Below are 11,428 nucleotides of genomic sequence, written 5' to 3' on the forward strand. Positions count from 1 at the left end.
CGTTTCATGCAATTTTGAACTTAACTTGGTCTATTTGCTTCTTTACCTAACGAAACGATGTCCAAAAGCTAAGCTAGCAAGTTAAGACTTCTAAGAACACTAAATAGAATATAACGGTCTATTTTGATGCATTAGGAATACTCAATTCTATGCATGCGCAAGTTTTCCATGTTTCATGCAATTTTGAACTTGACTTCGTCTATTGGCTTTTTTACCTAACGAAACGTTGTCCAAAAGCTAAACTAGCAAGTTAAGACTTCCAAGAACACCAAAAAGAGTATAACGGTCTATTTTGATGCCTTAGGAATGCTCAATTCTATGCATGGCAAGTTTTTCATGTTTTGTGCCATTTTGAACTTAACTTGGTCTATTCGTTTCTTTACCTAACGAAACATTGTCCAAAAGCTAAAATAGCAAGTTAAGACTTCTAAGAACACTAAATAGAGTATAACGGTCCACTTTGATGCCTTAGGAATGCTCAATTCCATGCATAGATAAGTTTTTCGTGTTTCGTGCCATTTTGAACTTAACTTGGTCTATTGGCTTCTTTATCTAACGAAACATTGTTCAAAAGCTAAGCTAGCAAGTTGAGACTTCTAAGAACAATAAATAGAGTATAACGGTCCATTTTGATGTCTTAGGAATGCTCAATTCTATGCATAGACAAGTTTTTCACGTTTCGTGCAATTTTGAACTTAACTTGGTCTATTGGCTTCTTTACCTAACGAAACGATGTCCAAAAGCTAACTTAGCAAGTTAAGACTTCGAAGAACACTAAATAGATTATAACGGTCCATTTTGATGCCTTAGGAATGCTCAATTCTACGCATAGACACGTTTTTCACGTTTCGTGCAATTTTAAACTTAACTTGGTCTATTGGCTTCTTTACCTAACGAAATGTTGTCCAAAGGCTAAACTAGCAAGTTAAGACTTCTAAGAACACTAAATAGAGTATAACAGTCCATTTTGATGCCTTAGGAAGGCTCAATTCTATGCGTAGACAAGTTTTTCATGTTTCGTGCAATTTTGAACTTTACTTGGTCTATTGGCTTCTTTAGCTAACGAAGCGTTGTTCAAAAGCTAAACTAGCAAATTAAGACTTCGAAGAACACTAAATAGATTATAACGGTCCATTTTGATGCCTTAGGAATGCTCAATTCTATACATAGACAAGTTTTTCACGTTTCGTGCAATTTTGAACTTAACTTGGTCTATTGGCTTCTTTACCTAACGAAACGATGTCCAAAAGCTAACTTAGCAAGTTAAGACTTCGAAGAACACTAAATAGATTATAACGGTCCATTTTGATGCCTTAGGAATGCTCAATTCTACGCATAGACACGTTTTTCACGTTTCGTGCAATTTTAAACTTAACTTGGTCTATTGGCTTCTTTACCTAACGAAATGTTGTCCAAAGGCTAAACTAGCAAGTTAAGACTTCTAAGAACACTAAATAGAGTATAACAGTCCATTTTGATGCCTTAGGAAGGCTCAATTCTATGCGTAGACAAGTTTTTCATGTTTCGTGCAATTTTGAACTTTACTTGGTCTATTGGCTTCTTTAGCTAACGAAGCGTTGTTCAAAAGCTAAACTAGCAAATTAAGACTTCGAAGAACACTAAATAGATTATAACGGTCCATTTTGATGCCTTAGGAATGCTCAATTCTATACATAGACAAGTTTTTCACGTTTCGTGCAATTTTGAACTTAACTTGGTCTATTGGCTTCTTTACCTAACGAAATGTTGTCCAAAAGCTAAACTAGCAAGTTAAGACTTCTAAGAACACTAAATATAGTATAACGGTCCATTTTGATGCCTTAGGAAATGCTCAATTCTATGCGTAGATAAGTTTTTGATGTTTCGTGCCGTTTTGAACTTAACTTGGTCTATTGGCTTCTTTACCTAACGAAACATTGTTCAAAAGCTAAGCTAGCTAGTTAAGACTTCTAAGAACAATAAATAGAGTATAACGGTCCATTTTGATGTCTTAGGAATGCTCAATTCTATGCATAGACAAGTTTTTCACGTTTCGTGCAATTTTGAACTTAACTTGGTCTATTGGCTTCTTTACCTAACGAAACCATGTCCAAAAGCTAACCTCGCAAGTTGAGACTTCGAAGAACACTAAATAGATTATCACGGTCCATTTTGATGCCTTAGGAATGCTCAATTCTATGCAGAGACAAGTTTTTCACGTTTCGTGCAATTTTGAACTTAACTTGGTCTATTGGCTTCTTTACGTAACGAAACATTGTCCAAAAGCTAAACTAGCAAGTTAAGACTTCTAAGAACACTAAATAGAGTATAACGGTCCATTTTGATACCTTAGGAATGCTCAATTCTAAGCATAGACAAGTTTTTCACGTTTCGTGCAATTTTGAACTTAACTTGGTCTATTGGCTTCTTTACCTAACGAAACGTTGTCCAAAACCTAAACTAGCAAGTTAAGACTTCGAAGAACACTAAAAAGATTATAACGGTCCATTTTGATGCCTTAGGAATGCTCAATTCTATGCATAGACAAGTTTTTCACGTTTCGTGCAATTTTGAACTTAACTTGGTCTATTGGCTTCTTTAGCTAACAAAACGTTGTCCAAAAGCTAAACTAGCAAGTTAAGACTTCGAAGAATACTAAATAGATTATAACGGTCCATTTTGATGCCTTAGGAATGCTCAGTTCTATACATAGACAAGTTTTTCATGTTTCGTGCAATTTTAAACTTTACTTGGTCTATTGGCTTCTTTAGCTAACAAAACGTTGTCCAAAAGCTAAGCTAGCAGGTTAAGACTTCGAAGAACACTAAATAGATTATAACGGTCCATTTTGATGCCATAGGAATGCTCAATTCTATGCATAGACAAGTTTTTCACGTTTCGTGCAATTTTGAACTTAACTTGGTCTATTGGCTTCTTTAGCTAACGAAACGTTGTCCAAAAGCTAAACTAGCAAGTTAAGACTTCGAAGAATACTAAATAGATTATAACGGTCCATTTTGATGCCTTAGGAATGCTCAGTTCTATGCATAGACAAGTTTTTCATGTTTCGTGCAATTTTAAACTTTACTTGGTCTATTGGCTTCTTTAGCTAACGAAACGTTGTCCAAAAGCTAAGCTAGCAGGTTAAGACTTCGAAGAACACTAAATAGTATATAACGGTCCATTTTGATGCCTTAGGAATGCTAAATTCTTTGCATAGAAAAGTTTTTCACGTTTCGTGCAATTTTGAACTTAACTTGGTCTATTGGCTTCTTTACCTAAAGAAACGTTGTCCAAAACCTAAACTAGCAAGTTAAGCCTTCTAAGAACACTAAATAGAGCATAACAGTCCATTTTGATGCCTTAGGAATGCTCAATTCTATGCATGGACAAGTTTTTCACGTTTCGTGCAATTTTGAACTTAACTTGGTCTATTGGCTTCTTTACCTAACGAAACGATGTCCAAAAGCTAAACTAGCAAGTTAAGACTTCGAAGAACACTAAATAGATTATAACGGTCCATCTTGATGCCTTAGGAATGCTCAATTCTATGCATAGACAAGTTTTTCACTTTTCGTGCAATTTTGAACTTAACTTGATCTATTGGCTTCTTTACCTAACGAAATGTTGTCCAAAAGCTAAACTAGCAAGTTAAGACTTCTAAGACCACTAAATAGAGTATAACGGTCCATTTTGATGCCTTAGGAAATGCTCAATTCTATGCGTAGATAAGTTTTTGATGTTTCGTGCCGTTTTGAACTTAACTTGGTCTATTGGCTTCTTTACCTAACGAAACATTGTTCAAAAGCTAAGCTAGCTAGTTAAGACTTCTAAGAACAATAAATAGAGTATAACGGTCCATTTTGATGTCTTAGGAATGCTCAATTCTATGCATAGACAAGTTTTTCACGTTTCGTGCAATTTTGAACTTAACTTGGTCTATTGGCTTCTTTACCTAACGAAACCATGTCCAAAAGCTAACCTCGCAAGTTGAGACTTCGAAGAACACTAAATAGATTATCACGGTCCATTTTGATGCCTTAGGAATGCTCAATTCTATGCAGAGACAAGTTTTTCACGTTTCGTGCAATTTTGAACTTAACTTGGTCTATTGGCTTCTTTACGTAACGAAACATTGTCCAAAAGCTAAACTAGCAAGTTAAGACTTCTAAGAACACTAAATAGAGTATAACGGTCCATTTTGATACCTTAGGAATGCTCAATTCTAAGCATAGACAAGTTTTTCACGTTTCGTGCAATTTTGAACTTAACTTGGTCTATTGGCTTCTTTACCTAACGAAACGTTGTCCAAAACCTAAACTAGCAAGTTAAGACTTCGAAGAACACTAAAAAGATTATAACGGTCCATTTTGATGCCTTAGGAATGCTCAATTCTATGCATAGACAAGTTTTTCACGTTTCGTGCAATTTTGAACTTAACTTGGTCTATTGGCTTCTTTAGCTAACGAAACGTTGTCCAAAAGCTAAACTAGCAAGTTAAGACTTCGAAGAATACTAAATAGATTATAACGGTCCATTTTGATGCCTTAGGAATGCTCAGTTCTATGCATAGACAAGTTTTTCATGTTTCGTGCAATTTTAAACTTTACTTGGTCTATTGGCTTCTTTAGCTAACGAAACGTTGTCCAAAAGCTAAGCTAGCAGGTTAAGACTTCGAAGAACACTAAATAGATTATAACGGTCCATTTTGATGCCATAGGAATGCTCAATTCTATGCATAGACAAGTTTTTCACGTTTCGTGCACTTTTGAACTTAACTTGGTCTATTGGCTTCTTTAGCTAACGAAACGTTGTCCAAAAGCCAAACTAGCAAGTTAAGACTTCGAAGAATACTAAATAGATTATAACGGTCCATTTTGATGCCTTAGGAATGCTCAGTTCTATGCATAGACAAGTTTTTCAAGTTTCGTGCAATTTTAAACTTTACTTGGTCTATTGGCTTCTTTAGCTAACGAAACGTTGTCCAAAAGCTAAGCTAGCAGGTTAAGACTTCGAAGAACACTAAATAGTATATAACGGTCCATTTTGATGCCTTAGGAATGCTCAATTCTATGCATAGAAAAGTTTTTCACGTTTCGTGCAATTTTGAACTTAACTTGGTCTATTGGCTTCTTTACCTAAAGAAACGTTGTCCAAAACCTAAACTAGCAAGTTAAGCCTTCTAAGAACACTAAATAGAGCATAACAGTCCATTTTGATGCCTTAGGAATGCTCAATTCTATGCATGGACAAGTTTTTCACGTTTCGTGCAATTTTGAACTTAACTTGGTCTATTGGCTTCTTTACCTAACGAAACGATGTCCAAAAGCTAAACTAGCAAGTTAAGACTTCGAAGAACACTAAATAGATTATAACGGTCCATCTTGATGCCTTAGGAATGCTCAATTCTATGCATAGACAAGTTTTTCACTTTTCGTGCAATTTTGAACTTACCTTGATCTATTGGCTTCTTTACCTAACGAAACGTTGTCCAAATGCTAAACTAGCAAGTAAAGACTTCTAAGAACACTAAATAGAGTATAACGGTCCATTTTGATGCCTCAGAAATGCTCAATTCTATGCAGAGACAAGTTTTTCATGTTTCGTGTCATTTTGAACTTAACTTGGTCTATTGGCTTCTTTACCTAACGAAACGTTGTCCAAAAGCTAAACTAGCAAGTTAAGACTTTTAAGAACACTAAATAGAGTATAACGATCCATTTTGATGCCTTAGGAATACTCAATTCTATGCATAGAAATGTTTTTCACGTTTCGTGCAATTTTGAACTTAACTTGGTCTATTGGCTTCTTTACCTAACGAAACGATGTCCAAAAGCTAAGCCAGCAAGTTAAGACTTCTAAGAACACTAAATAGAGTATAACGGTCTATTTTGATGCCTTAGGAATGCTCAATTCTATGCATGCGCAAGTTTTCCATGTTTCGTGCAATTTTGAACTTAACTTGGTCTATTAGCTTCTTTACCTAACGAAACGTTGTCCAAAAGCTAAATTAGCAATTTAAGACTTCGAAGAACACTAAAAAGAGTATAACGGTCTATTTTGATGCCTTAGGAATGCTCAATTCTATGCATGGAAAGTTTTTCATGTTTTGTGCCATTTTGAACTTAACTTGGTCTATTCGCTTCTTTACCTAAGAAACCTTGTCCAAAAGCTAAACTAGCAAGTTAAGACTTCGAAGAACACTAAATAGAGTATAACGGTCTATTTTGATGCCTTAGGAATGCTCAATTCTATGCATAGAAAAGTTTTTCACGTTTCGTGCAATTTTGAACTTAACTTGGTCTATTGGCTTCTTTACCTAAAGAAACGTTGTCCAAAACCTAAACTAGCAAGTTAAGCCTTCTAAGAACACTAAATAGAGCATAACAGTCCATTTTGATGCCTTAGGAATGCTCAATTCTATGCATGGACAAGTTTTTCACGTTTCGTGCAATTTTGCACTTAACTTGGTCTATTGGCTTCTTTACCTAACGAAACGATGTCTAAAAGCTAAACTAGCAAGTTAAGACTTCTAAGAACACTAAATAGATTATAACGGTCCATTTTGATGCCTTAGGAATGCTCAATTCTATGCATAGACAAGTTTTTCACTTTTCGTGCAATTTTGAACTTAACTTGGTCTATTGGCTTCTTTACCTAACGAAACGTTGTCCAAATGCTAAACTAGCAAGTGAAGACTTCTAAGAACACTAAATAGAGTATAACGGTCCATTTTGATGCCTCAGGAATGCTCAATTCTATGCATAGACAAGTTTTTCATGTTTCGTGTCATTTTGAACTTAACTTGGTCTATTGGCTTCTTTACCTAACGAAACGTTGTCCAAAAGCTAAACTAGCAAGTTAAGACTTTTAAGAACACTAAATAGAGTATAACGATCCATTTAGATGCCTTAGGAATACTCAATTCTATGCATAGAAATGTTTTTCACGTTTCGTGCAATTTTGAACTTAACTTGGTCTATTGGCTTCTTTACCTAACGAAACGATGTCCAAAAGCTAAGCCAGCAAGTTAAGACATCTAAGAACACTAAATAGAGTATAACGGTCTATTTTGATGCCTTAGGAATGCTCAATTCTATGCATGCGCAAGTTTTCCATGTTTCGTGCAATTTTGAACTTAACTTGGTCTATTAGCTTATTTACCTAACGAAACGTTGTCCAAAAGCTAAATTAGCAATTTAAGACTTCCAAGAACACTAAAAAGAGTATAACGGTCTATTTTGATGCCTTAAGAATGCTCAATTCTATGCATGGAAAGTTTTTCATGTTTTGTGCCATTTTGAACTTAACTTGGTCTATTCGCTTCTTTACCTAACGAAACCTTGTCCAAAAGCTAAACTAGCAAGTTAAGACTTCGAAGAACACTAAGTAGAGTATAACGGTCTATTTTGATGCCTTAGGAATGCTCAATTCTATGCATAGAAAAGTTTTTCACGTTTCGTGCAATTTTGAACTTAACTTGGTCTATTGGCTTCTTTACCTAACGAAACGTTGTCCAAAACCTAAACTAGCAAGTTAAGACTTCGAAGAACACTAAATAGATTATAACGGTCCATTTTGATGCCTTAGGAATGCTCAATTCTATGCATAGACAAGTTTTTCACGTTTCATGCAATTTTGAACTTAACTTGGTCTATTGGCTTCTTTAGCTAACGAAACGTTGTCCAAAAGCTAAACTAGCAAGTTAAGACTTCGAAGAATACTAAGTAGATTATAACGGTCCATTTTGATGCCTTAGGAATGCTCAGTTCTATGCATAGACAAGTTTTTCATGTTTCGTGCAATTTTAAACTTTACTTGGTCTATTGGCTTCTTTAGCTAACGAAACATTGTCCAAAAGCTACGCTAGCAAGTTAAGCCTTCTAAGAACACTAAATAGAGCATAACAGTCCATTTTGATGCCTCAGGAATGGTCAATTCTATGCATGGACAAGTTTTTCACGTTTCGTGCAATTTTGAACTTAACTTGGTCTATTGGCTTCTTTACCTAACGAAACGATGTCCAAAAGCTAAGCCAGCAAGTTAAGACTTCTAAGAACACTAAATAGAGTATAACGGTCTATTTTGATGCCTCAGGAATGCTCAATTCTATGCATAGACAAGTTTTTCATGTTTCGTGTCATTTTGAACTTAACTTGGTTTATTGGCTTCTTTACCTAACGAAGCGTTGTCCAAAAGCTAAACTAGCAAGTTAAGACTTTTAAGAACACTAAATAGAGTATAACGATCCATTTTGATGCCTTAGGAATACTCAATTCTATGCATAGAAATGTTTTTCACGTTTCGTGCAATTTTGAACTTAACTTGGTCTATTGGATTCTTTACCTAACGAAACGATGTCCAAAAGCTAAGCCAGCAAGTTACCATTCTTGGTACTTAAGACACGGAAATAATCTTGGGAGATTACGGGGCACTCGAATCATGTGTTAGAAGTCAATGACAACTCTCTCAATCAATTAAGTTCAGTTTCCATAAGGAGAAGTGTATCGAAAGTCGAGTTTTGTATCAATTAGGAGAATCACTTCCCTATGGTAATTGGACTTAATTCCTATTTTGTCTCAAAAGTCTCAGTCGTGCCCTATTGTGAAACTATAAAAGGGATGTAAAAGTCATCTAAGAACACACGGACGGAAAAAAAGAACGAACGGAGGACGCAAAGAGAAGGTGAAATCGGCAGCAAGCAAGCGGAGATCTACTACTTGGTTGTCTCTTTCTCTTTTGTGTTTTAGTGTTCAAAACAGATGATGAGTGGCTAGTTTTCCTTCAGTTAAGGGGCTGGTTGAAGCCCGAACATGATTGTATTGATGCTTCGTTAATCTCTAATCTTATTTCTTGATATCGAATGAAAATCTTTTCACTATATTACTTGTTAATGAAATCTGAGATATGTTTCTTTGAGTGCACGCTTAGATGCATGTCTTAGAATTCTATTGCTAGGACAATATGATTGATTGCCCATATCTTCATAAAGTCTCAAGTAGCCAATGAATAAGATAGCTCATATTCATGTGAATTGATTTCTAGGTTATGTAAGATGCATGCCACATCTTGTGAATTTAGTGATGTTTGCTTTCTTTGTGCTTAATGATTCTTGAGTGTTGAATCTATGAACATGTCATTCTAGATTGCATCTTAAGAACTAAGTTAAGGAGTACATGCCATGCACTTGACATACTAATTAAGAGAGAGCAATATGTTAAAATCAACATGCCATTGTTTTATCTTAAACATCATCATTCGTGAATCAAGAATTACAGTTAAAGATTGCAGCAGTACATGATTGTTAGTGGTGGATAGCTTTCCCTTGACTCTTTCTCTTATAAGAATAAAAAACTTTTCCTACTTCTTATTGATTATTCTAAGTTAGTCGTTTAGCTCGAATCACAATACTGTCTAGCTCGAGTCACAATTAGGTTTGATTTGCAATTATATTCCAATCCTCTGCGGGAGATACCCTTACTTCTCACTATACTCAACAACGTTTTTCTTAAGTCGCAAGGATTAAATTGGGTTATTTTTCAGCACCTATTTTGGTGTTCGAAAATAGCTGAAAAAATTTTGGCGCCGTGTCGCCGGGGATTGTTTTATTTAATTGCAAATTGATTTTCTTTTTGTTTCTCTTTTCAGTGTATGCACACTCGAAGTTCTCAAGGAAAGGACCTTGTTTACAATCTAGAGATTGAACGCACTACTCGTCTACACCATAAAGAAGCAGCCCAACGCCGAATTACGGAATCCACATCCTCTCAGTCACTACCACCATTGCCACGATCTAGTTCGGACGAAGAGGAAGAGCAGCATATTTTTGAGGATAACGCAATGGCTGAAGAGGAGAAACCACTCAAGGCTTCTTTTGTCCCTACAAATCTAGCTCAGACGTCATGCATTGCCTTTACTCCCACTGCGGCATCTACATATAGCATATCTCCTCAATTGATCAATTCTATACCACACTTTTATGGAAAGTCGATGGAGGATCCGAACATGCACCTTCGGGAATTCTATGATCTGTGTAGGACACATAACATCCAACACCTAAATGCCGAGGGACTCAGGTTAATTCTTTTTCTCTTCTCTCTAAAGGATGATGCTAAGTGGTGGTTAAGTTCTTTGCCAGCAGGATCTATTACCACATGGGATCAGCTGGCTACCAAGTTCATCACAAAGTATTTCCCTGCTCAGAAAACAAGGTAATTGAGAAAGGAGATAAATGCCTTCCAGCAGAAAGATGGAGATTCTTTTCATGAAGCATGGGTGCATTTTAATGAGTTGCTTTGCAAGTGTCCTCATCATGGTTTTTCCAAAGATGACCAAGCTCAATCCTTTTATGAAGGCTTGAACGATGCCAACAAAGTCTTAGTGGACTCAGCATGTGGGGGAGCTTTCATGAATAAAACAAGTAGTGAGGCTTTTCAAATATTTGAGACTTTAAGTGAAAATTCTCAGCAATTCTCTACTGGAGAAAGGCAAGGATCAAGGAGTAGGAGTGTTTATGAAGTAAATGTTCGAGATGGATCTTCATCACAAATAAAAGCTATTGAAAATAAATTAGACATGCTGATGAAGACCATACTCCCAATAAGACAAGCTACTCAAAGTGAGGTATGTGCTAAATGTTTCAATATTGATCATACAACTGAAACTTGTCACATGTATTCTACAGAGCTGGAGCAAGCTAACTATGCGGGACAAAGGTCAAGGTATAACCCTTACTCCAATACTTATAATCCGGGTTGGCATGACCATTCAAACTTAAGATGGAGTAACAATGACAATGTCCAACAAGCAATTACTGCACCTCAAGGCTCGAGCCAAGGACAGATAGCTCGAGCTATGAATCCTCCAGCACTTTTGCAACGTGCACCTGGTAAGTCATTTGAAGATTTGGTTATGACTATGGTTGATAGCACTAATTCCTTTATACAGAAAGCAGATAGTCGTTTCCAAAAGCAAGATAAGGCTATAGAGAACCTTGAGAGACAAATGAGTCAAGTTGTGACTGTTCTTTCTTAAAGGGAACCGGGTAAACTCCCTAGCCAAACCGAAATTAATCCTAAAGGAGTAAACCCTGAACAAGCAGCAGCTGTGACTTTGAGGAGTGGAAAGCACGTTCTGGACAAACCAATGTTGAATAACAAAGGAAAGAATGATGTGGTAGAGGAGGAGGACAAAAGGGACACAATTCTTGGGCAAAAGGAGATGGAAAAAAATATTGAGGAGAAGCAAACAACCGACCATCAGGTAACCAATGCTTCAAATTCGTATACTGTGCCCATTCCTTTCCCTCGCAGGTTCATGAAAACCAAGAAGGAGCAACACGAAAAAGATATCTTGGATACCTTTCGTAAGGTCCAAGTAAACATTCCTCTCTTGGATGCTATAAAACAGATTCCCAAGTATGCGAAATTTCTTAAGGAGCTTTGCACTA

General features: G+C 36.2%; 1 non-coding gene across 1 annotated transcript; it reads right to left on the reverse strand.

Moving 5' to 3' along the window:
- Window positions 1-10,191: 10,191 nt before the first annotated feature.
- On the reverse strand, window positions 10,192-10,298 carry LOC120004694. The gene has a single exon (XR_005469611.1). It is a non-coding gene; the product is annotated as a small nucleolar RNA R71 (small nucleolar RNA).
- Window positions 10,299-11,428: the final 1,130 nt, after the last annotated feature.

This window comes from Tripterygium wilfordii, chromosome 8, assembly GCF_013401445.1.
Source record: "Tripterygium wilfordii isolate XIE 37 chromosome 8, ASM1340144v1, whole genome shotgun sequence".
In the NCBI taxonomy this organism is placed as follows: Eukaryota; Viridiplantae; Streptophyta; class Magnoliopsida; order Celastrales; family Celastraceae; genus Tripterygium; species Tripterygium wilfordii.